At 44.3% G+C, this 21,251-nt stretch overlaps 1 protein-coding gene across 1 annotated transcript in view; it reads left to right on the forward strand.

Annotated features, from left to right (window-relative positions):
- Positions 1-21,251, forward strand: part of USP11 (ubiquitin specific peptidase 11) — a 3,313,221-nt gene that overhangs the window by 1,961,427 nt on the left and 1,330,543 nt on the right. The window lies entirely within an intron of this gene.

Below are 21,251 nucleotides of genomic sequence, written 5' to 3' on the forward strand. Positions count from 1 at the left end.
TTTCAATCAAATTATCTTCAGTGATAGATTCCTGAGGAGAATCTAAGTGCCTCCTTTTGGACATGTTCTTTGTGTTTCACTGTTGCAGTCATTACATTTGGGTTATCCTGCTGGCAGGTTACCCTCAGTCGGCCTGATTTCCAGAGTCTTGGGTCCTGCGTCAGTTGCTGTCGCCTCTTCCCTGATGTCAGGGGTATAAAAGATGCAGCTGATGCCATTTTCCTCAGTCTTTCTTGCCACGCGGTGCCCGAAGCAGAAGCAGTTCACAAGTGCCGGTCGGCCGACTCCTGAGATTTTCGTGTTTGAGTTTCAGATCCAAAGTCTTCATTAAAAGCTAAGTACCCCATTGGGGAAACTTTTTTCTTGCTTCAGACCAATGTCAGAAAAAGTTAATTGTATTTCTTGTGGGAAGCAAATACTTCATAAGGACTTTCATTCTTACTGTATTCCTTGCCTAGGCCCTGACCACGATGTTGCTAGTTGTCGGTTTTGTGCTAGATTTAACCAAAGCACTATTAAGCGTCGGTACGATTTTGCATTAAGCTATTTTGGGCGAAGATTTAATTATACAATGTCGACGGATAGCCATCCTACTACCGGAGTTCACAAAAAACAGAAAGAAAAAGACAGGCAACCGAGGTCCAAAACCGACGAAGAAGCTTCTCCTAAGCAAGTCGCCGGTTCTCAGTGAGGTGCTTTTGCAGCACCTGAAGCCCGCTACTTCAGAGTCGCAGGCCGCTACCAACTCCCACATGGAGTCGGCCAGGCCAAAGGACACTCAAGGTATTGGAGCCTCGGAGAATCTTCTTTCAGATGGGTCCGGAGCCACTGAGCAGGCATCGGCTTCTGAGGGTGTATTCAGACCGAAACAATTATATATTAAACCGACTTCAAAGAGAAAGACTAAAACACCTTTAAAGGCAAAGAAACAAGTTCACCAGCCACAAGGACAGGCCTCCATGCCCAAAAAACACATGGCCGAAGACTTAATTACCTTGATCAGGGGTTCCCATCCCCCTCCTGATAAGAGGCCTAGGCAAGAGACAGACTGTGAATCTTCAGATCAGGTTTCCATTTCTTCTGACTCCTCTTCTGATCAGGAATATTCTCTTCCCCCTATGAAGATTCTGATGCTGAAGAATCAATTCCTTCAGCTTCTCCTCCTGAGGACTACTCTTTTGGGGAAACCTTGCATATCATGAGGGAGCATTTCCACTGGGAAAGCCAAGATTTTTCAGAATCTAAGAAAAGGCTCAGAGACTTCCTTTTACTACCTCAACACAGGCCTCTAGCTATTCCACCTGTGTTGGACATTGTAGATATGTTCTCGGAGTCTAGTCTGACCCCTGACTCCTTACCTCCAGCTCCTGTTAAGCCGGATAGATACTACAGGGTCCCTGACTCATAAATTCCTTTTCAAAAACCCTACTGCAGACCCAGAAATTATTTCTCAGGGTCCAAAAGGGGGGGGGGGTCAAGGCTTCTACTGCAAAAAACCCTACTCCCTCAGACAGGGATTCTAGGGCTCTGGATAAATGGGGGAAAAAAGATTTACACATCTGCTACTTTGGCTGTAGGGGCCTTAGATTGCCAGTTTCATATGCTCAAATATCAGCAATACATCATGACACTGCTTAAACAGAAAATGATGGGAAATTCTGAATGTGCAGAAAATAAAGAAATGCAGGATATATTGCATGCAGCTGAACAAGTTAGAAAGCATACTTTGCAATGTGGGTTTGATTCTCTGGAGGCCTCCTGCATGGCCGCTGTTACGGGTTCTGTCATTAGGAGGCATGCATGGTTAAAAGAACAAAATCTGCCTGATCTTGTTAAAGCAAAATTATTAGATACTCCATTACAACATGACGCCTTGTTTGGTGTTAAAGCAGAAGAGGTGTTAAAGAAAATGGAGGACAAAGCTAAATCTATGCAAACAGTCAAGGATTTCTTACAGGTACAGCCTCCTAGATTTAGCAGGCACTGGCCAACAAATAATTGGTCCTTTCCAGCCTCAGACAGAACTCAAAGGGGCAGATACAGATGCCCTAGAGGCAGATCACAGCTTAGATTCTACCTGGACAAAACTAAAGTTTTCAGAAAGACAGAACAATTACTAGTGGCATATGCCGCAGCATCACAAGGAAAGGCCATCTCCAAGCAGACTATTTCAAAGTGGATAGGTCACTGCATTCGTTTCTGCTACTCACAGCATGGCAAACCAGTGCCTAAGGGCATTAGGCCACATTCAACCAGAGCTGCAGCCACTTCTGCAGCCTTTCTCAGGGGAGTATCAACCAAAGACATTTTAGAGGCTGCTACTTGGAGTTCAGTGCATACCTTTACAAAGCATTATAATCTGCTTCTTTACTCTAAATCCAGGGCAGGCTTTGCCACTGCAGTTCTGCATGGCCTCATAGATGCCCCTAATGCTGTTTATCTCCAGCCCCCCAACCATAGCTTTGGGACTCAACCCAAATGTAATGACTGCAACAGTGAAACACGAAGAACATAGTACAGTTGTGTACACTTACCATAAATGTAGATGTTCGTGTGTATTCACTGTTGCAGTCCAGGTTACCCACACGCCATCCCCCTTCCTTTTGCTGGAACTTATCTTTACTTTTCTAATCTATGCAACCTAGGTGGTGTATTTGCTTATAGATGAAGGTAAAGCTTATTTTGGTGCATGTATGTTTTATTTACATATTTTTAGCCTACCCTTTTGGGGGGCACCTGACATCTGGGGCAAGAAAAACTGAAGAAAATGGAGTCGGCTGCATCTTTTATACCCCTGACAACCTGACGTCAGGGAAGAGGCGACAGCAACCGACGCAGGACCCAAGACTTTGGAATTCAGGCTGACTGAGGGCAACCTGCCAGCAGGATAATCCAAATGTAATGACTGCAACAGTGAATACACTCAAACATCTACATTTATGGTAAGTGTACACAACTGTACTTTTCTCTTCTGATGGGATGTTCCAGAGAAGTAGTAGAAGAGATGGTGATACCCTACTGGGTAGCCTGCAGAGGTTGAACTGGCAGTCCCTGTGGAGTCGAATGTTGAGATTCAAGGTGCAGACACAGATGAGATCTGAGGGGGGAGAGAGTCCGTCCAGCCAAAGCAGAGAACACTCGCTCCACGACTTCAAAAGCAGAATGTCCTGGGTAGAATTAAGCTGATGGAGCCATGAAACCAGACTTCCTCCCCATCGGCTCCATTTGCCCTGAGGGCATTCCACCCGAGGCCGAGATTGGAGCTGAGCTGTCCAAAACAGCGGCTCCGATGGGCAGAGACTGCTCTGAAAACTTTGGAGTAGACTGCAACATCACAAGACATCTGCAGCAGCTGGAGAGGCCACAGAAGTATCTCACAAAGAGGATTACTGGCCTCAAACAAATGCCCTACACTGACCGCCGCAAAAAACTCCAGCTTTACTCCATAGCATATCGCCTACTCTGAGGTGATCTCTGCCTGACATATAAAGCTATGTCAAACCCAGAGCTGTTGGACATGCTACAGCTAAAGAAATCCCAATCCCTCCGAGCTACACGCTTTAGGGACCTAAACCTTGTTACCACAATAAACAGGACATGCTGGAGGGGTAGATTCCTGTCCCAGAGACTTCCCATACTCTGGAACAGGCTACCCATCTATGTCAAGCAAAGTTCATTAGCACTCTTCAAGAAGAATCTTAATGAGTGAATAGGAAATAGGAAATACACCCTGGGGATCACTTCTGTGTCTCTGCTTGACAGTGGCGCAGGAAAATAACTTTCTTGGTTGGCATAAGCCAGGGAGCCTTGTTGGCTAGGCTTACGTAGGCCCTTGGGCCAATAGCCTAGTACCTACCTATGAATATCTTCGATCCAACTGGAACACTATGGCTCCAAGAGTCATCCCCCTTCATACTCATCTGAGTGCATAGAGAAATTCTCAGATCCGAGGATACAATTATCCCGATCTCCGCAAACACTGAACCAAGGACTCCAAAACAGACTGTCGGATTGACGAAGGAACCAGTAGTGGATTAGGGTTAGGCTTAGCAATGCTTCCTGACCCCGTAGGGGTAAGAGCCAGGAGAACCTCTATCTATATCTGCGCCGAGAGAAATTTCCTCAAAATCCTATCCATGTCGGCTTCAATGAGACTCCTGGAAGAATGAGAGGAGGCTATAGAAAGAGATTTTGAATGCTGTCTCTCCAAAAAAAAACGGAGATGAGACCTAGGCAGCACCAGGTCAGTGGGTAGTGAATACTGGGTTCTCAGAAGGAGCTTTGGATCCAATGAACTCTGATCCAAAGAAGTCTTCAGAGATGTGAGAGCCAGCTTCGATACAGAAGCCTTCGGACCTAATTTGTTTCTTTTTCAGAGGCTCCTTTGATGGAGTAGAGGAGCCAGACAGTCTAGGGGACTTTTTTGAAGTCTCTTTAGAAGTACTTTTAGGGTAATCCCTAGTAATTGCTTCCAAAAAGGCCATAGATAGTAAATCTTTTAAGATTAGCTTATTTTTATGAACTGTGATAGAGCGTGGGTTGAAATTTTTACAGATAAAACTATCTGTGTTCAGGTGATCAGGGCACAGACAATACATACACAGTTCATGTGCATCTTGAGAGCAGAAGCTTATGACCACACTTCTTAAACCTTGAAGGGCCTTTTTCAAACATCTTTTAAAATAGATAAGAAAAAGTGAGTAAAGAAAAAAACTTTTTTTTTTTTTAAATTAAAGAAGCGGGAATAAGGAAAGGGGGGAAATAGTACCAACAGTGGTACACAAAAGTTCACAAAGTGTAGTGAGAAAAGTTAAAAGCGTAAGATGGAAAAAAAGAAATTATACAAAAATACCAGCAATGGTATATAAAAAAGAATGCACTATGTGCAAGATTAAGAACTTGAGAAAAAAACAGGGCAAACGATCACTTTTCTGAAAAAATGCTCAAGAGCTGAGAGGGACCACATTTGTTTCGTGAAAGTGGCAAATGAGATCTGAGATATGTTAGGGGTTGTTGCATTACAGGTAGGAAGGAGCTCGAGAGCTTTTAGGTGGCCATGAGCTGTAGTAACAGCCGAGTCAGATCCGGACTCAGTAGATGAGGGATGATTAAAAATTGACAACATCAAATCTAAAGCTATTAGCACAGGCAGAAAATTTTAGAAAATATGCAAATAAATATAAAAGTACAAAATAGGCAATTCATTGATGACCCAAGCACGTTTTATTGAGAATTAGGAAACAAAGCGAAAGGAATAGAAATGCTACCAAAAAAAGATACATTTTGGAGCTATATCTATGAAGACCATGTGGAACATAAGGATGCTGAATAGATAGAAAAAGTAAAAGAAACAGAAGTTCAAATGTACTGGATTTGAAATGGGGTGAAGTAACAGCCAGAGAAACTGAAACAAAATTCAGAAAAGCTCCTAAATGGAAAAAACCCTAGGCTCAGATGCAGTACTTAACTTCTGGCTAAAAGTATCAACAGCTTTACCAAAGATTTAGCCCTGAGTAAGAACTTACTTGTGTGTGCATCCTGAACAGACACCAACCTGGTTAACAGGAAGAATGATACTCCTCCTGAAGAATGAACCTGCAAGCTATAAAACCTGGTTAACAGGAAGAATGATACTCCTCCTGAAGAATGAACCTGCAAGCTATCCTGAAAACTATAGACTAATAACTTGTCTTCCAACAATGTATAAACTGTATACTGGAATTGATGCAGGCAGAGTTTAGTGTCATTTTAGAAGAAAACTCAGTTGTGGCAATAGAACAAAACAATAGCAGATGAAAGTCGTATTGAACAAAAGATCATTTGTTAAATTGTCATAATTGAGAATTTTCAAGAGGTGAAGAATCTAAGTATGGAATGGATAGACTACAATAAAAGTGTTTGACAACATCCCTCATTCATGGATAAAGAATTGATCTGAAGTAGTTAACTTAATTTGATCATCAACCTGTGGGATGTTGGATTTGGACTGGATCCATGATGGCAGTTTCACCAGCATCTGATCCAAGCTCCAAGCTCCTCCCCTTACCCATAACACCCCTCCATCTCCTTCCTTCTCTCAGATCTCGCTTGTTGCGGCTTTGCCAAGCAGCGTGGACTGCACTTTTCTACTGTTTTTTTGTGGGTGTTCTGAGTTGTTAGTGTAGGTAGGCTTCCTACTGTCCCTTGCCTCCCCTTCCCTCGTTTTACATTGCGTTTCTTTCAAAACAAAAAGTTGTTTCTTGTGTAGGTAGTTTAGGCCTTGTCTCCCTTCCCCCTCCTTCCGAGTGTGTGTGTGTGAGTGTTGGGGTGTGCAGTTTAGTTTAAACCTTGCTAGTTTAAACTTTTTGGTACTTCATTCATCTGTGTTTTGGAGATGGCAGATCAGCAGGCCAAGCTGATCTTTAGGAAATGCACAGTGTGGACATAAGTTGTCCCCAGCTGCACAGTGTGGACATAAGTTGTCCCCAGCAGATGGCCACACTCTGTGTTGTGTGTCTGGGGGCAGCCCATCTGTCTTCGGACTGCTCTATTTGTGCGGGGTTCAACCCCAGGGCCCTAAAGGATCATAGGGCAAAATTGAACCATAAGGGACTTCTCCCTGCTACTGAGGCAGCTGCCTCTTCCATTGCAGTCATGGCCGTGACTCCACCTTCTACTTCGGCCACTGTCTCCTCAGCTTTCGACGTGGAGAGAGAGTTCTCTCCAGGGGATCAAGGCCCCTGGCCATCTCATCAGATTCCGCCCCGACTCCCTTGCCTTTGGGTGTGTTTTCTGCCATTTTGCCCATGCAGGGACAGCCCGTGCTCAAGGTGCCCCACACTGTTTCTTTTGAGGAACCACAAGTAGTTTGCGAGACCCCTCCAGAGAGTCCCACCGAAGAGATCCCTTGCAAACGAATGTGCAAAAGGAGGCACTTGGACTCCTCTTCAGAGTCACTCACAGAGGATACTGACTTGGAGGAAGGGGAAGGTTTCCCCCAGATCACCCCCCCCCAACAATATTCCCTTTGGAGACATCATGGAGATCCTGCACCAGTGGGGGAGTTGGTCCACCGCCAAGCCTTACTGGGACGAATCAATGTTCCCGGAGGCCTTTGACATGGGCCTGTGTACCTCCTGGGTGTCCCCCCCCCCCCCGCATATCCCTTGGTGGACCTCACCACCAGAGCATGGAAGGAGCCAGATACCATGGATCCAATCCCCAGGCGCTCCGATAAAATCTTCAGCCCCTCCAGTAGGCAGACTGAGTTGGAACAAGGGGTCCCCTGTAGACGCCATGGTGGTAGCAGCTGCCACCAAGAAAGAACTAGCCCAGGTAAGTTCTATGGTCCGTCCCCTGACCGAGCGTCCAGGATGATGGATCATCTGGGAAAGCGGACATATGCTTCAGCCACCATTTCTGTAAGGGCTCTGAATTATTTGGCCCACGTTACTAGACTACAATGAAACTTTGTCAAGGAGTTCACTGAGTCGCCCGCAGAGTTCATGTCTCTGGAGGATGAACTCACATTCTCCGCGAGAATGGCCACTCTCAAAGTGGTTACATATACTTTCATGCGCCTCCCCTCACATGCCACTGAAGGGAGCAACAAGGGCTGCCGGGTCCAGCATTGCCATGAGGTGACATGCCTGGCTTAGGCTTTGTCAATTCACGGAACCCTTTAAGGCGTTTTTTGCGAATGCCCCTTACGATGGTTCTACCTTGTTTGGTAAGACAGTTCGTGAGACATTAGTCCAGAGTGAGAAGGAAGGGAAGATGCTGTCTGCTATCAGAATCCGCTTCTCTAACCCCCAAAGGTCCTTCTCCAGGAATCAGAGGGGGCAAAAGAAGATGTGGTTCTGGAAGTCTCGCTATTCCCAGGACACTCAGGACTCACCTTCCCCTAGAGGCAGAGGGGGTCAGAATAGATGCCAGCCCAGAGGCGGGTGGGGGGGGGGGGGTCCGAGAAATTTTGGGTCTCTAGAACCATTCTCAGACAGGCCTGCACAACAGCCATGAGGGGTTGCCCGACTGCTCTGCTCTGAAGGCAGTCGGGGTTTGCCTTTCAATCCACCTGACGGAGTGGGAGTATGAGTCATCAGATTATTGGGTGCTTAAAATAATATCCACTGGGTGTATATTCCCCTTTCTAACTCCTCCCATTCCACCAAAACACCTCCCAGATGTTCCACCCATGCAAAGGGAGGTAGCAGCACTAGAAATAAGAAAGCTGCTAAGGGAACACGTCATTCAGCCTGTCCCCCTAGATCAGTCTGGATCAGGCATCTATTCCAGGTGCTTTTTAGTGCCAAAAAAGACGGAGGACCTAAGGCCCATTCTTGACATTTCCACTCTAAACCTGTCAGTTGCCAAAGAGAAGTTCCGGATGGTCACACTACAATCCATCCTGCCTTACCTGCAGGAGAGGCTCAATAGATCTCCAGGACGCGTACTATACATCAAAATGCACAGACGCTCCAGGAGGTTCCTCCGCTTTTGGCTAGGGGCCAATCACTGTCAATTCCAAGCCCTACCCTTTGGACTCACCACAGCCCCTAGGGTGTTCACCAAGGTTATGGCAGTAGTAGCGGCTCACCTGAGGCTTCAGGGGATACAGGTCTACCCATACCTGGATGATTGGCTCTTCACCGCTCCCACCAGGCATCTACTTTGTCAGGCCAGAGAATATTTCCTGAAATTGCCAGATTTGCTGTGAATCACAATCTACATATCCAAGTCTTCTCTAGACCCTGTTCAGGTCTTAGACTATACAGGAGCAAGAATCGATACTTTTCAAACCAAGGTCTTTTTTAACTCCAGAAAGAGTCCGAAACCTACGACTTCATATATCTGTGATCCTTCAGTCTTATCTTCCTCCAGCTGAGACGGTTTTAAGAGCCTTAGTTTCTTTGGCAGCCACCATTACTCTTCCATGTGCTCGTCTTCATATGCAAGTTCTGCACTGCACTGGACGCTAGCAGTTTAATGGTCCTTTTTAGATCTGCCATTGACTCATCTAATTCACATAAGCAACGCATGCAGGAAGTCCCTCCTGTGGTGGATACGTTCCCCAGAGCTAGTAGAGGGACGTCCATTTATTGCAGCCCCTCCCCAAGCAACAGTGACCACAGACGCCTCCCAACTAGGGTGGGGGAGCATTGCTTAGGCAGGACAGTCCAAGGCACGTGGTCCCTGAACAAAATCAAACTGCATCATATCAGTGTTCTCGAGATGAGGGCATTCTTATTAGCGTTGCAGGCCCTTCATGCCTTTCTTCCTCTGGGAACAATTGTAGTTCAGATAGATATGTCAGTGGTCTAAATAATGGGAAACCACTTAGCAGCTAAGTCATGAGAAAGCACAGATTTTTATTCCAGGGATAAAAAATGCAAAAGGGGTATTCCAAGTTGACTCTCTCTCTCTCTCTCTCTCTCTCTCTCTCCACTGCTCTTCTGTCTTTGTCTACTTAATAAATTAGGTCACGATTACAGTTTGGCTCCCAGGAAACAACAAAAGTATAAGACTTATCATATTTTTGTGGACGATTTAATACTATATAGTTCATCAGAGGAAGAGCTGAAAGACAACTGCGAGTCGTCAAAACTTTCTCAGATACAAGAATGCCATTTGATCTTGATAAATGTGCAAAAGTAGCATTTAAAGCAGGAAAGCTGCAGCACCAGTAACATCAGTTTGGGACAGCAGTACGATATAAAGGAATTTGAACAGGAGGGAGTATATAAATATTTGGGAATCCATAAAGGATCAACAGTAAAACATGAACAAATGCTAACAAAACTTAGTAAGGAATATTTTAGAACAATAAAATCAATATTGAAAACAGCCCTGAGAGGTAGGAACAAAGTTCAAGCTATAAACCAGTTTTGCTTTTCCTGTTCTGACTTAGTTTTGGGAGATTAGCCCAAAAAGTTATTGGATCAGTTGGACAGGAAAACAGGAAAAAAGCTTCACGCTTATCAAATGATATATGAAAATCAGTATGCACCAAGATTGTATATATATATCCTTCATTCTGAAGGAAGTATGGGCCTCCTCAAAATTGATTACTTGTATAGATCTGCAGTCATAGGATTGCATACATACCTGCTGATTTCACCCGGTCCAAACATAGTGGAAGTTTTAAAACATGCGAACAAGTTTTAGATGACTTCCCTGCTTAGTTTAACAGAAGCATGTCTTTGTCTAGCAGGAATGGATATCAAACCAGAACTAGATATAAATCAAGCAGCAACTTAATGTGCCCAAAAACAAAAGAAAGACAGGAGAATGGTCAGACAAGAAGCTAAAATGCGGAAAAGGCATAAATATAATTGCAAGTACAGAAAACTCCTGGTACAACCTCATGTTGGCCAGAGTCTGGCATGCAAATGTTTAAGGAGGTGTGAATTTTAAAACAAGATGAAAGGTTAATATTGGCAGCCCAGGATAGTGGAATCTGTACATGTTGGTTTACAAAGTCCATCGAGCGTGGGAGAAGACAAATGCAGGTTATGTAAAACAGAACTGGAAACAGTCACGCATCTTGTTGCTGGGTTTGATACACTAATGACAGAGGGCCTGAATGCTGAAAGGCATAATAATGTGGCAAGACTGTTGTACTGCAGATTTTACAGACATGAAGATGTTAAAAGTAGCTGAAAAGCATTGGAAATGTAAAACACTAAGCATTACAGAGAATGATGAAGTTTCTATCACATGGGATCACCCATTTCCCACAGCTCAAAAAATAGATGTGCGAAAACCAGATGTAGTAGTCAATGAAAAGACAAAAGTACCAATGACCATTGAATTTTTGTTACACCCAGTGATTGCAGTGTTTTTCTTACAGAGAAAAAGTACCAGGATTTGCAGACAGAAATGAGGGATACCTGGAAAGTTCCAGTAGTTATAAGAGCAGTGGGTCTCAAAAAAGTATTTACAGTCATATTTAGACATGTAACTGTATAAATTGCAGAAGGAATGATTTCTGGGCAGATTGCAGGTGCTACGAAGAGCACTTTTGGCTAACATCAAAGATTGAAACAATACTAATTTCTTGAAATCGTACTTTGACTTAGGAATGGGATCCATTCTCCTCATAGTATTAGAAACCCAAAGGAATTTGAGAATTTAAACCGAAATAATATATTAATTGTATGTACCTCTTATCCTGAGTGCTAAAAGCTGTGCTAACTGCTATGTTTTTAAACTGTGTTTTCCGTTATATACTCTTATGTTTGCTTTTGTACAAGATTGCATCTTTTTATAACATTTATTATAATCAAACTCTATAGCTACTGTGTCTGTTACTCTTTGTTTTACTCCTCTGGCCTCCACTGACAATATTTTTTTCTGCCCAGTTTGATTGTCCTAGATAGCAATGTAATAAATACTTTGGTAGTACTGGATTATTTACCTTTACCATACCTAACAGATCTGTCTTACTAGTTCATTAAGATTTCATTTGATACCTTTTGTCTGCATATTTACATGGGCCGTCAGCACTAGCCTTCACTGAGCAGGTTTATAGGTAAACAGTAGCAATCAGCCTACAGACCATTACAAGTCCAACCAGTAACCTGTTTTCAGAAATTCCCTCCAGCACTAAGGAGGGCAGTACAAGATGGATGAGAGGGAGAATTTTAGGCTAAACCATCCAGTTATTTATGTTTGCTTTGAAGGTTGCAAGAGTGCTACTCTGCTTGACATGTAGTAGAAGTTTGTCCCAGAGGTGGGGGATGCATTGGGATTTGAATCTTGTGGCAGCCTGTTTTATTTGTTGATGAGGTTTTAGTTCCTTTCAAATGGTACTTGAGAAACCATTTGTTTTGTGAAGGAACAGAGGTTCCGGGAGGGGGGGGGGTGCGGTGGATTGGAGCTTTCATGCCTCAGAAGGCTAAACACAGATATCCTTGGAAGAGTCTGTAAGAAACTGAGTTTAGAGAGAGAGAGATGCCAGTCTGTCCTGATAAGATATTTGAGGCTATTAATCTTTTTAGTCAGTAACCTCTGAGGCATTTCAAGTTATTGTATGTTTAGGTAAGTACATGTCAGAAGGGGCATTATGTTTAATAACATATCTGATGCGGTATCTATAGAGGAGAACTAGGGCTTCTATTTAGAGGAGATGTTTTTGAAAATTAGATGAGGCTATTAGAAGGCTTTCATAAAATGTGTGGTGACATTTAGATTAAAAGATAGAGAATTGTCAACAAGAGTGCCTGGATATTTTGTGACAGTGTCTGTTTGGAAGGGTATGTTTACCTGTATGGTATGGGAAACTATTTTATTTACCAAAATTAGCTATATTGCACTGTTTCACATTTAATTTAAGACCATTATCTTTAAATCTGTTGTTAACCTTGTCTAATCCATGTTGGAGTAATTGTGAGTCAGTAGAAAATTGAATGATAACTCCCTGGTGTTCTTCGTAGTCAGTGTTGCAGGACTGATTCTAGGGGTCTTCTGCCACGAGAAGTCCACAACTGGCCTGATTTCTGGAGTCTCTTCATCATCCTTAGCTGACGGATGTCTGAAGTCTGATCTGTCTGGACGTCGGAGTATAAGAGAGTTTTTGATCAGCACCATTTTCATTTCTTTCTAGCCATGTAGTTCAGTGTGCTTCATGTGTTCAATACATTCACAGTCCATTGGTCAACTTATTTTTTTCCAGAGAACCATCTTCGTCCAGTCAGAGAAGTACCCTGTTGGGGAAATTTCTCTACTAATTTAATATTCAAAAAAGTCAACAGTTAGTGTGGGAAGCAAATTCTGCATAAAGATTTTCACTCATTTTGTATGATGTCCTTCCATATCACTTTTGCAGTATTCTTTACATCTGGAATTCCCTGCCTAGGGCACCCAGATGTCTAGCCAGTATATACCAAAGCCTTAGGTTGCTTTAAGGTAGGTTGTACATCACATTTATGCTCCTTGCACAGCATAAGGCATAAAGGTGACGTCTAGATGTACCATCCTTAGAGAACGTCTTTGCTACCGGTCAAAATGCCATCTCTTGATCGTTGGTCTGAACGCCTATGTGTTGCTGGTTTCTGAGCCGTTGCAGATAAATGCCCTATTGGAATTTATTTTTTCTTGTGTTTTGGTTGCTTATGGGGTTTCATGTCATCCAAGAAGGGTAAATGCCAGTGTGGGAGATGGATTCCCCATAAAGACTACTACCGACAGTATTTGTTTTGCCTTGGCACCTTGCACAACCAAATGCCCTGTTCCATCTGTCAGGCTTTTGTACCAAAAACTCTGCGTAGTAGGCTTTCTTCCTTGGTGCTGTATCTAGAGAATCCGTGACTTAAGCTATTCACCAAGGATACTATGGAGGGGACTTCCTGCCCCCAGGAACAGCCATTTGGGAAGAAAAGTGTTAAAAAGCCTAGGCCAGAATCTTCCACTTTCCAGCCTCCACTGAACATTTCTCTCTTGGTTAGAGAGTGCCTGGATGTTCATCCGGGTTTGTTGGATTCCTCTGCCATGACCTGGTTGGAGGCTTGCGGGGATTCAGCTTTAAGCATGTCCATTGAGGCTTTGTAGGCATCCATTTTGGATGTTCAGGAGGAACCACAGTTCATTATTTCAGTGTGGCCTAGGGGTGTTCTCAGATTTGAGTCAGGGAGAAGTCCCTTTTACTGTTATAGAATGCCGTTTTGGATCAGAGCCTTCCAAGTTTTACAAGGCAGATGTCCAGTTAAAGAAAAAAAAAACTAAACATGTTTCTCCAACCCCTAGGGATCCAAAGAGTGAGTGACAGGCCTTCACTCAGGGTTTGTGTAATGCTTTGATGTCATTAAAACCTCCTCAGGGGGGTTCTGTTCCAGCTCCCCCTTGGTCCTCTACTCCACTTAAAAGACCCAGGGAACAGGATTCCTCTGAGGAGTTGGATTCTGACTAGGAATCCCTTGCTTACTTTTCTCATATTCCTTCTCCTTTGGACTGTAAGTCTGAGGAAGATAAATCTACCAGTCCTTATACTCTCTTTGAAGAGCTTTCTTATGGGGACACTATCTCCAGGATAGGAGTTTTTTTAAATGGGATTTTGCTCAGGTCTCTGAGATCCATAAGAGGTACTAAGAGCTGCTGCAGGTGGAATCTTCTTAACCTTCTGCTATTCCTCCTGTTTTGGCAGCTTTGTTGGCTGCATTTTCTAGTGCCTCTAAAGCTCCTGATTCTCAGCCCCTGCTCCCAAGAAACCTGATAGGTTTTATAGGGTGCCTGAGGACTGTAACGTTTTGTATAAGTGTCCTGTTGCTGACCCCTCAGTAGTGTCTGTAGCCTCCAAGTCTTTTCAATTGCTTCCTTCACCCAAGTTACTGTCTTCTGATAAAGACAGCAGAACTGTGGAAAGGCTACATAAGAAGGTTTACACCTCTGCTACCTTGACTTTTAGGGCTATTAATTATCAGACTCATATGTCCAAGTATGTGTTGGCTCTCTATCTCATACTTGTCATGTTGGTTCTGATCATCCAGACTTTGAGGATGGGACTTCCTCACAGATGGGTTGTCATTCTATCAAGTATAGTTATGATGCAGCAGATGCTCCTTCTAGAGCTGCTTCTTTTGGGTCAGTGATGAGGAGGTATTCTTGGTTTCAGCTTCAACCATTCCCTGATGATATCAGGGCTAAGTTGATAGATGCCCCTCTTGATAATAAGTACTTGTTTGGGGAAGCTGTTGCTGATTTGTGTAAGTCCCTTCAGAATAAGGAGAAGGCTTTACAGGAACTCAAGCATGTTTGTTTCTCCTGTTGCCAAATTTCAGAGAAACTACCCCAATATGCCAGCCTTTGTTCGCAGGTAGTCTCAACCTCTTCTAAGAGCAAAAAGAGTGGCAAGTGGGCTCCTCTTGCTAATGCTACTCAGACTTCATGGACGCAGAAGTCTTCCTTTCCAGATGAACCAAGTGCTGTTTGACTATCCTGTTTTTTTCCCAGCCATGTTCTCCTTTCTCTTCTCCTTTCTCTCTCCCTGTTTGTCTTCAGATTACTCAGGATTCTTGGATTCTGTTATTCGCCAGGGGATTTCAGGGTGTGGAAATCCCTTCCCCCTTCTATGGGCGTTACTCAGCCTCTTTTGGAATAACTCCCCTTTTTCCCAGAAGTGCCTCAAGACCTTTTGACTCTGGGTACTATTCAAGAGGTGTCTGTGTCACAAAGGAGGAGGGGGTTTTACTCCAGGATGTTTCTAGTACCCAGAAATGAGGGTACTTGGAGACCAGTTCCAGACTTCTCTCATCTAAACACTTTTTTCTGAAGTTGCTCACTTTTCGAATGTTGTCCCTTCAGACTCTGTTCCCACTTTTGCTTCCTCAGGCTTATATGGTGTCTCTGGATCTCAAGGATGCTTATCTCCATATTCCAGTCCATCCCTTTTTCATGAGGTTTTTGCATTTCTCTGCTTCCTGACATTTTCAATTCACTGTTTTTTTTTCCCTTTGGCCATTCTACTTTCCTGAGTATTTACCAAATGCCTTGCTTCTGTGATTGCTTTTTGCAGGCTTCTAGGGATCCAGGTACTTCCTACTTGGACGACCTGCTGTTTCAGGCATCCTCTCCTGAGATCATGTTGTAAAATCTCCATTTTACCATCTCTCTTGTTCAAAGCCTGGGGTTTACAATAAACTTCAAAAAGTCTTCTCTGACTCCTTCTCAAGACCATGTTTTTCTGGGTTGCAGGATTCAAACGGTGCCTATGCTGGCATCCCTGCCTGTTTCCAAGGCCTTAATTCTTCTTTCCTTTTTTTAAACTTTTCCTCCTCTGGCCTCTATTTCTGCCAGGGAGTTTGAGAGCTCTGGGTTTAATGGCATTTGTCATCCGTATGCTCCCTCTGGCCAGACACCACAGGAGAAAGTTTCAGTGATTCCTGAAGTCATTTTTGCTTCAACATGCACATCCTCGAGTTTGTAGTTTTTCTTTTACCTTGTCTCAAGAAGGAACTTCAGTGGTTGACCAGCAGTTGTCTCTCAACTCAGGGCTCCCTTTTTATCCCCATCTTTCCTTTCAAGAGCTGTTTACAGACGCTTCAGACATGGAATGGGGAGCAGCTTTTGGCTCCCTAAAGGTGCAGGGGGTTTGGTCTGCTCCAATAGAAGGAGCACATCAATGTCAAGAAGATGAGCCCTTCTGCTGGCTCTTCTGGTTTTTCATCCTCTCTTCTTCCCAGGACCTCTCAAGGTATGTACAGACAATACCATAGTGATGTGGTATATAAACAAACAAGGGAACAAGATTTGTTGCTGATTGACACTCCTGGTATGGGATGTTGCTGTCCAGTATCAAGTAACTCTTCAAGCAGTTTATATTCTCTCAGGTCAAAACATTATGGCAGGCAAACTGAATAGGTCCTTAACTCAGTCCCACATATGAATGCATCACAGGGACGTGTTTCTGAACATTGTCCACCAGTGAGGTACTTCTCAAGTAGATCTGTTTGCCTCCCCTCTGAGCAGACAAATTCCTCTCTTTTGTGCCAGAGTTGTAGGTCCTCTGGGATGGAAGGTGGATGCCCTATCTTTTTCTTGGAAGTGGATGTTTGTGTGCTTTCCCTCCCCTTTTCGTCATTCCAAAAGTGTGTTCAGAATTGAACAGGATGCTCCCAAAATCTTTTTGGCGAGTCCCTTTTGGTCAAGACAGCATTGGTTCCCTCTTCGGCATTTAGCCAAAGGCAGTCATCACAAGTTACTGCACATGGTGGATCTTCTCACACAAGATGAGATCTCTCATCAATCCCCACCTGTCCACTCTTCATTTGACACCGTGGGTGATAGGATTTTGATTCCACATAGACATCTTTTTTCTGAGGATGTACTTAGGGTCCTGCAGGAGGTCAGGAAACCCAGTACTAGGAAATCCTACTTATCGAAATGGAAGAGGTTTTCTGTTTGGTGTCTCTCATAACCTGGCTCCATTTTTTGTGGATGTTCCTTTCATTCTGTTATTTGTGTGAATTGCTCAATGCTGAGTTGGTTTATTCTTCTGTTAAGGCCCACTTATCAGCTATCTCTGCTTGTCTGCCTTTATCTCCTTCTTTAGCTTCTAGATTTGATGCTAAACAATTCTTTAAAACCGTCCTTCATATTAAGCCTTCCAGGAAGCCTGTTCCTTCTCCCTGGGATCTTAATTTTGTTTTGGAGAAATTGACTCAGTCTCCTTTTGAGCTTGCTGCTTCAGCTTACTTGCAACATTGCTATTTGGAAGACTGTTATTTTGTTAACCCATACTTTTCCCAGACAGGTGTCTGAGCTTCAAGCCCTTTTAGCTTGTTTTTCTCCTCCTTTTTTGGTGGTTCATAAGGGTGCGGGGTGTCCTTACATACTAATCCTTCCTTTATTCCCAAAGTGGTTAATGAGTTGTCACTTAGTCTGTTCATTTGCCTACTTGTTCCTTTCTCCGCCAGTGAGAGGGTGCTGCACACTTTGGATGTGCATAGACAATTCAGATTTTTTGGCTATGACTAAGCCTGTTAGAAAATCTGATCAGTTGTTTATTTTCATCCTAGGTCCGTAAGATTAGCTGTATCCAATCAAACTATTTCTTCTTGGATCTTTAAAGCTATTTCCTTTTGTTCTTTTCATGGTAAGAGCCTTCCTTCCTTCTGTAAAGGCTCATTCTACTAGAGCTGTGGCTTCTTCTGGTGCTTTTTTTCAAGGCTTGGATACTAACTCTGTTCTTGAGGCAGCTACCTGGACTTCTCTGCATACTTTCACCAAGTTCTACAAGTTGGATAGAATCTCCAGAGCTAGTGCTGGTTTTGCTAGGGCCATCCTTCATGGTTTCCTAGAGGGCTCTGCTGGTCCTTCCTGCTCACAAGTTTATTCCTGAGCTTTGACTCTCTCACAGATGTAAAGAATACTGCAGCAGTGATATGGAAGGACATAGTACAGATGTGTAAAATCTTACCATAACAGCAAATGTCCTTACCTTCACTGTTGCAGTATTCACTCCCCCCCCCCCCCCGGTCTGTTTCTTTTCTGAATGTACTGGTTACCTCTTGGTTTTCCTTGGACTGGCATTCCTACTGAAGCTTTCAGTTCTAATGATGATACGTCTAGGCACCGCCTTTTGTGCCTTATGCTATGTGAGAAGCATATGCGTGACATATGGTGTACCTTAAAGCAACCTAAGGCTTTGGTATACTGGACAGATGTTGGGCTTCTGTAAGCAGGGAATCCCAGATGTAAAGAATACTGCAACAGTGAAGGGAAGGACATCTGTCCCGGTAAGATTTTACACAATTGTACTTTCTGCATGGGGCCTCTGCATGGACTAGTGTCATTCTAAAAAAAAAAAAAAAAAAAAAAAAAAAAACAGAAAAACAAAAAGACCAGGGACCCTTATGCTACCGAAAAAGCATCCAAGTCTAGATCATAAGTCAGCTGAGAATTCAAGTGAGGCTCCTTTCCAGCCTCCTGGTCCTGCAATTCCCAGGCTGTTGTACTCTAGCACAACCCCTCAGGAGGCTGCCATGGTTTCTGGCCTACCTGCAACTGCTACCATGGCACGCACACACAAGCTGGGTCTGAGGTCACTCGGCAAACCTCAGCTTCCGATGTCTGTGCCATCGTTCTCGAGGGAGACGCACTGTCTTGCTTAATTACTGAAGCTCCAACCAAAATAGCTTCAGATGACTGCAACCTCAGGTCAGTCCTTTCAGACACTGAAACTGAGGAGAGCCACTTCTTTTTTGTCACCCCCACCTTAGTTTGAAGCCCAATACGACCTAAAAATAGCATAGGTGTTAAAGACCTTTTATAAAATCTAGAGAGCCCTGTCATGTTTCCATTACAGAGGCTTCCCCATCCAAAAGAAGCAAGGAAGTGGCTTTCAGGAAAATAGAGATTCTAGCTAAGATAGACACTGTTGCTTATAGAATCTAATATGAGGTAATTCAGGAGGCACCAGAGAAGTTTTACAAGCCTCCAGACACTCTTTAAACTGCGGCTGTGATGCCTTAGATGTTACTTGCAGAGCAGCTGCCCCAGGTTGTCATCCGCAGACATGCATGGCTGAGAATCCAGCTCCAGCCATATCCGGTTAAAGCTGAACTTCTAGATGCTCCATTAGATGAGGAATTCTTCTTGGTCGTCCAACTAAACAATTTTTTGATAAGCTGGATAAAAGAAGGAAAGCAAATTAAAACTATGAAATAATTTTTAACTGTCTGTGACCCCCCAGAGTACTGTAGGAATTACCCTTCTAACCATTGGCCTTCTCCAGCCAGACAAGACTGGCGGGACCTCCCCATGATAAAAGAACCAGACAATCCCAGAAATGGCAACCAGAGCAATCACACAGAACAGGGAGCTCCAAAGAGCCCACCCAGCACATAGATCAACTGTGACTGTTTTCAGCCCTTGCCTGCCATACCCCTTCAATCTTCTGACTGGAAGAGACTATTCATCTGAAGTTGTTAATCTTCGTCCATTCCTCACTGATGGGTATTGTTCCGAACCGAGTCGGCCAAATACCAAGCTAGCGTACACCAGACTCTTGAGCCACACTACTACCCACAATGCCCTTCATCCCATACCTCAGATCTCATTTGCCGCACAGCCATATAGCACCGTTTTCACCGAGCTCTCCAGCTAAGTAGTTTTGACTTATATAAACTGTGTATTTCTCCAAAACTTTTTCTACTAGTGTCTTTCTCGTAGGTATTCCTTTTCTTACCATTGTTGGTATTTTCTTGCCTTTCCTTATTTTATACCACCCTTGTGGTAACTCTTCATACCATTGCTGGTAGTCTTGCCTTTCTCTCCCTCTCTTCTTTTGTCTGAGTGAGTGCTAGTATGCCAGAGAAAAAGGGTACTTCAGGTTTTAAACACTGCACGTCGTGCAATGGTAAATTACCGAACAGCAACTTGCATTTTAAATGCGTTTATTGTTTGGGCATTTCGTACCTTTCTGCCACTCCCCCATGTGATATTTGTGCGAGTTTTAGTCAATGGATGTTGAATGAATGGCGCAACAAATTGATTCTGAAAGGATTGCTTTCCTCTCCTTTCTCGGAGGCTATTTCTGTGGAGGTCTCAACCCCTCCAATCAAGGACAAGAAGCACTCCCGCTCAGACCCCTCTTCACCAGCCGGTGACAGGGGCAAGAATCATCAATCTAAGGCCTGTAGATCTTCCTCCGAGCATCAGCTCGCTGCCTCGGTGCCACCGATTTTGGCGCCGAGCACAGTTTCTGGGAAGTCTGAATTGTCGGTTCCAAGCTTGGCACAGACGACTACTGAACCTCTGATTACTTCGGTTCCGACCAGTCTGTTTCTGGACACCTCGGCACGGACCTCACGTTTACAGATACCGGCGGATCCGATTTTGACTACTACCCTGATTGTGACTTCAGCTCCGAGTCTCCTCTCGGTGCTTACCGTTTATGCAATTCAAATCAGAATCCTCGGCTCTGTTGAGTTACTTACCACGGACCAGGTATTCATCTTCTGTGGATCCGTTTGCCGGACAGGTCTATAGTCCCTTTGTGGACCGGCCTGAATCCCCTTCTGGGATATCAGTTAGATCTGCTAGGAGCGTGTCCGAAACAGACATTGTTCGTCTCGTGGATCAGGTATTGACTGCAAGAGGAATCTCCAGACCCTGTTCCGCTCCGGGTGTTGGGATTTTTCTTCCTTTGACTCCTTCGCATTCTCCTGATGGGGATCCTTCGGTTCCAAGGCCCCCTTGCCCATTGCTTTCAACGGGACCCCTTCCTTCGGCACCGACTACTATGATGCCTAAAGCATCTAAGCCCTGGCGGGTGGCATTTCGGACGGCAACCCACCTTAGTCAACCCCTTGCTTCGGGGATGGAGTATTTGATTCCGGCCCCAGCACCGACTGCCTTTTCGGTTCCCGTGTCGGATCCAAGAGTTATATCCGCACCGAACTCCTCTCAAACTCCAGTCTCGGAGGTGGGCCATTCGGAGCGGGGTGTGACCCCAGTTCCGATTCAGTCCTCTTCGGTTCCGGGCTCCCATCCCTCTTCTGGTGGCCTGCCTTCCGGATTATGGAAAGGGCACTGGCGGCTAGCAATCCACTTCCTTCAGCTCCGCCTTTGGTCCCTTCTCCTATCTCAGCCGTCGCTGGCCCTTAGCAGGGGACCACTAATCCAAAGCGCACCTCCCTTTCCGAGGTCTGTTCGGACATCCCCACCACATCCCCACCGAAGAGCCCCCTCAGAAGAGGGTGTGCAAAAGAAAACACACGGACTCACCTGAAGAGTCCCTTACTGAGGATATGGATTAAGATTATGGGGAAGGTTCC

The sequence above is a fragment of the Protopterus annectens genome, chromosome 8.part0 (assembly GCF_019279795.1).
Source record: "Protopterus annectens isolate FY-2018-M chromosome 8.part0, PAN1.0, whole genome shotgun sequence".
In the NCBI taxonomy this organism is placed as follows: Eukaryota; Metazoa; Chordata; order Ceratodontiformes; family Protopteridae; genus Protopterus; species Protopterus annectens.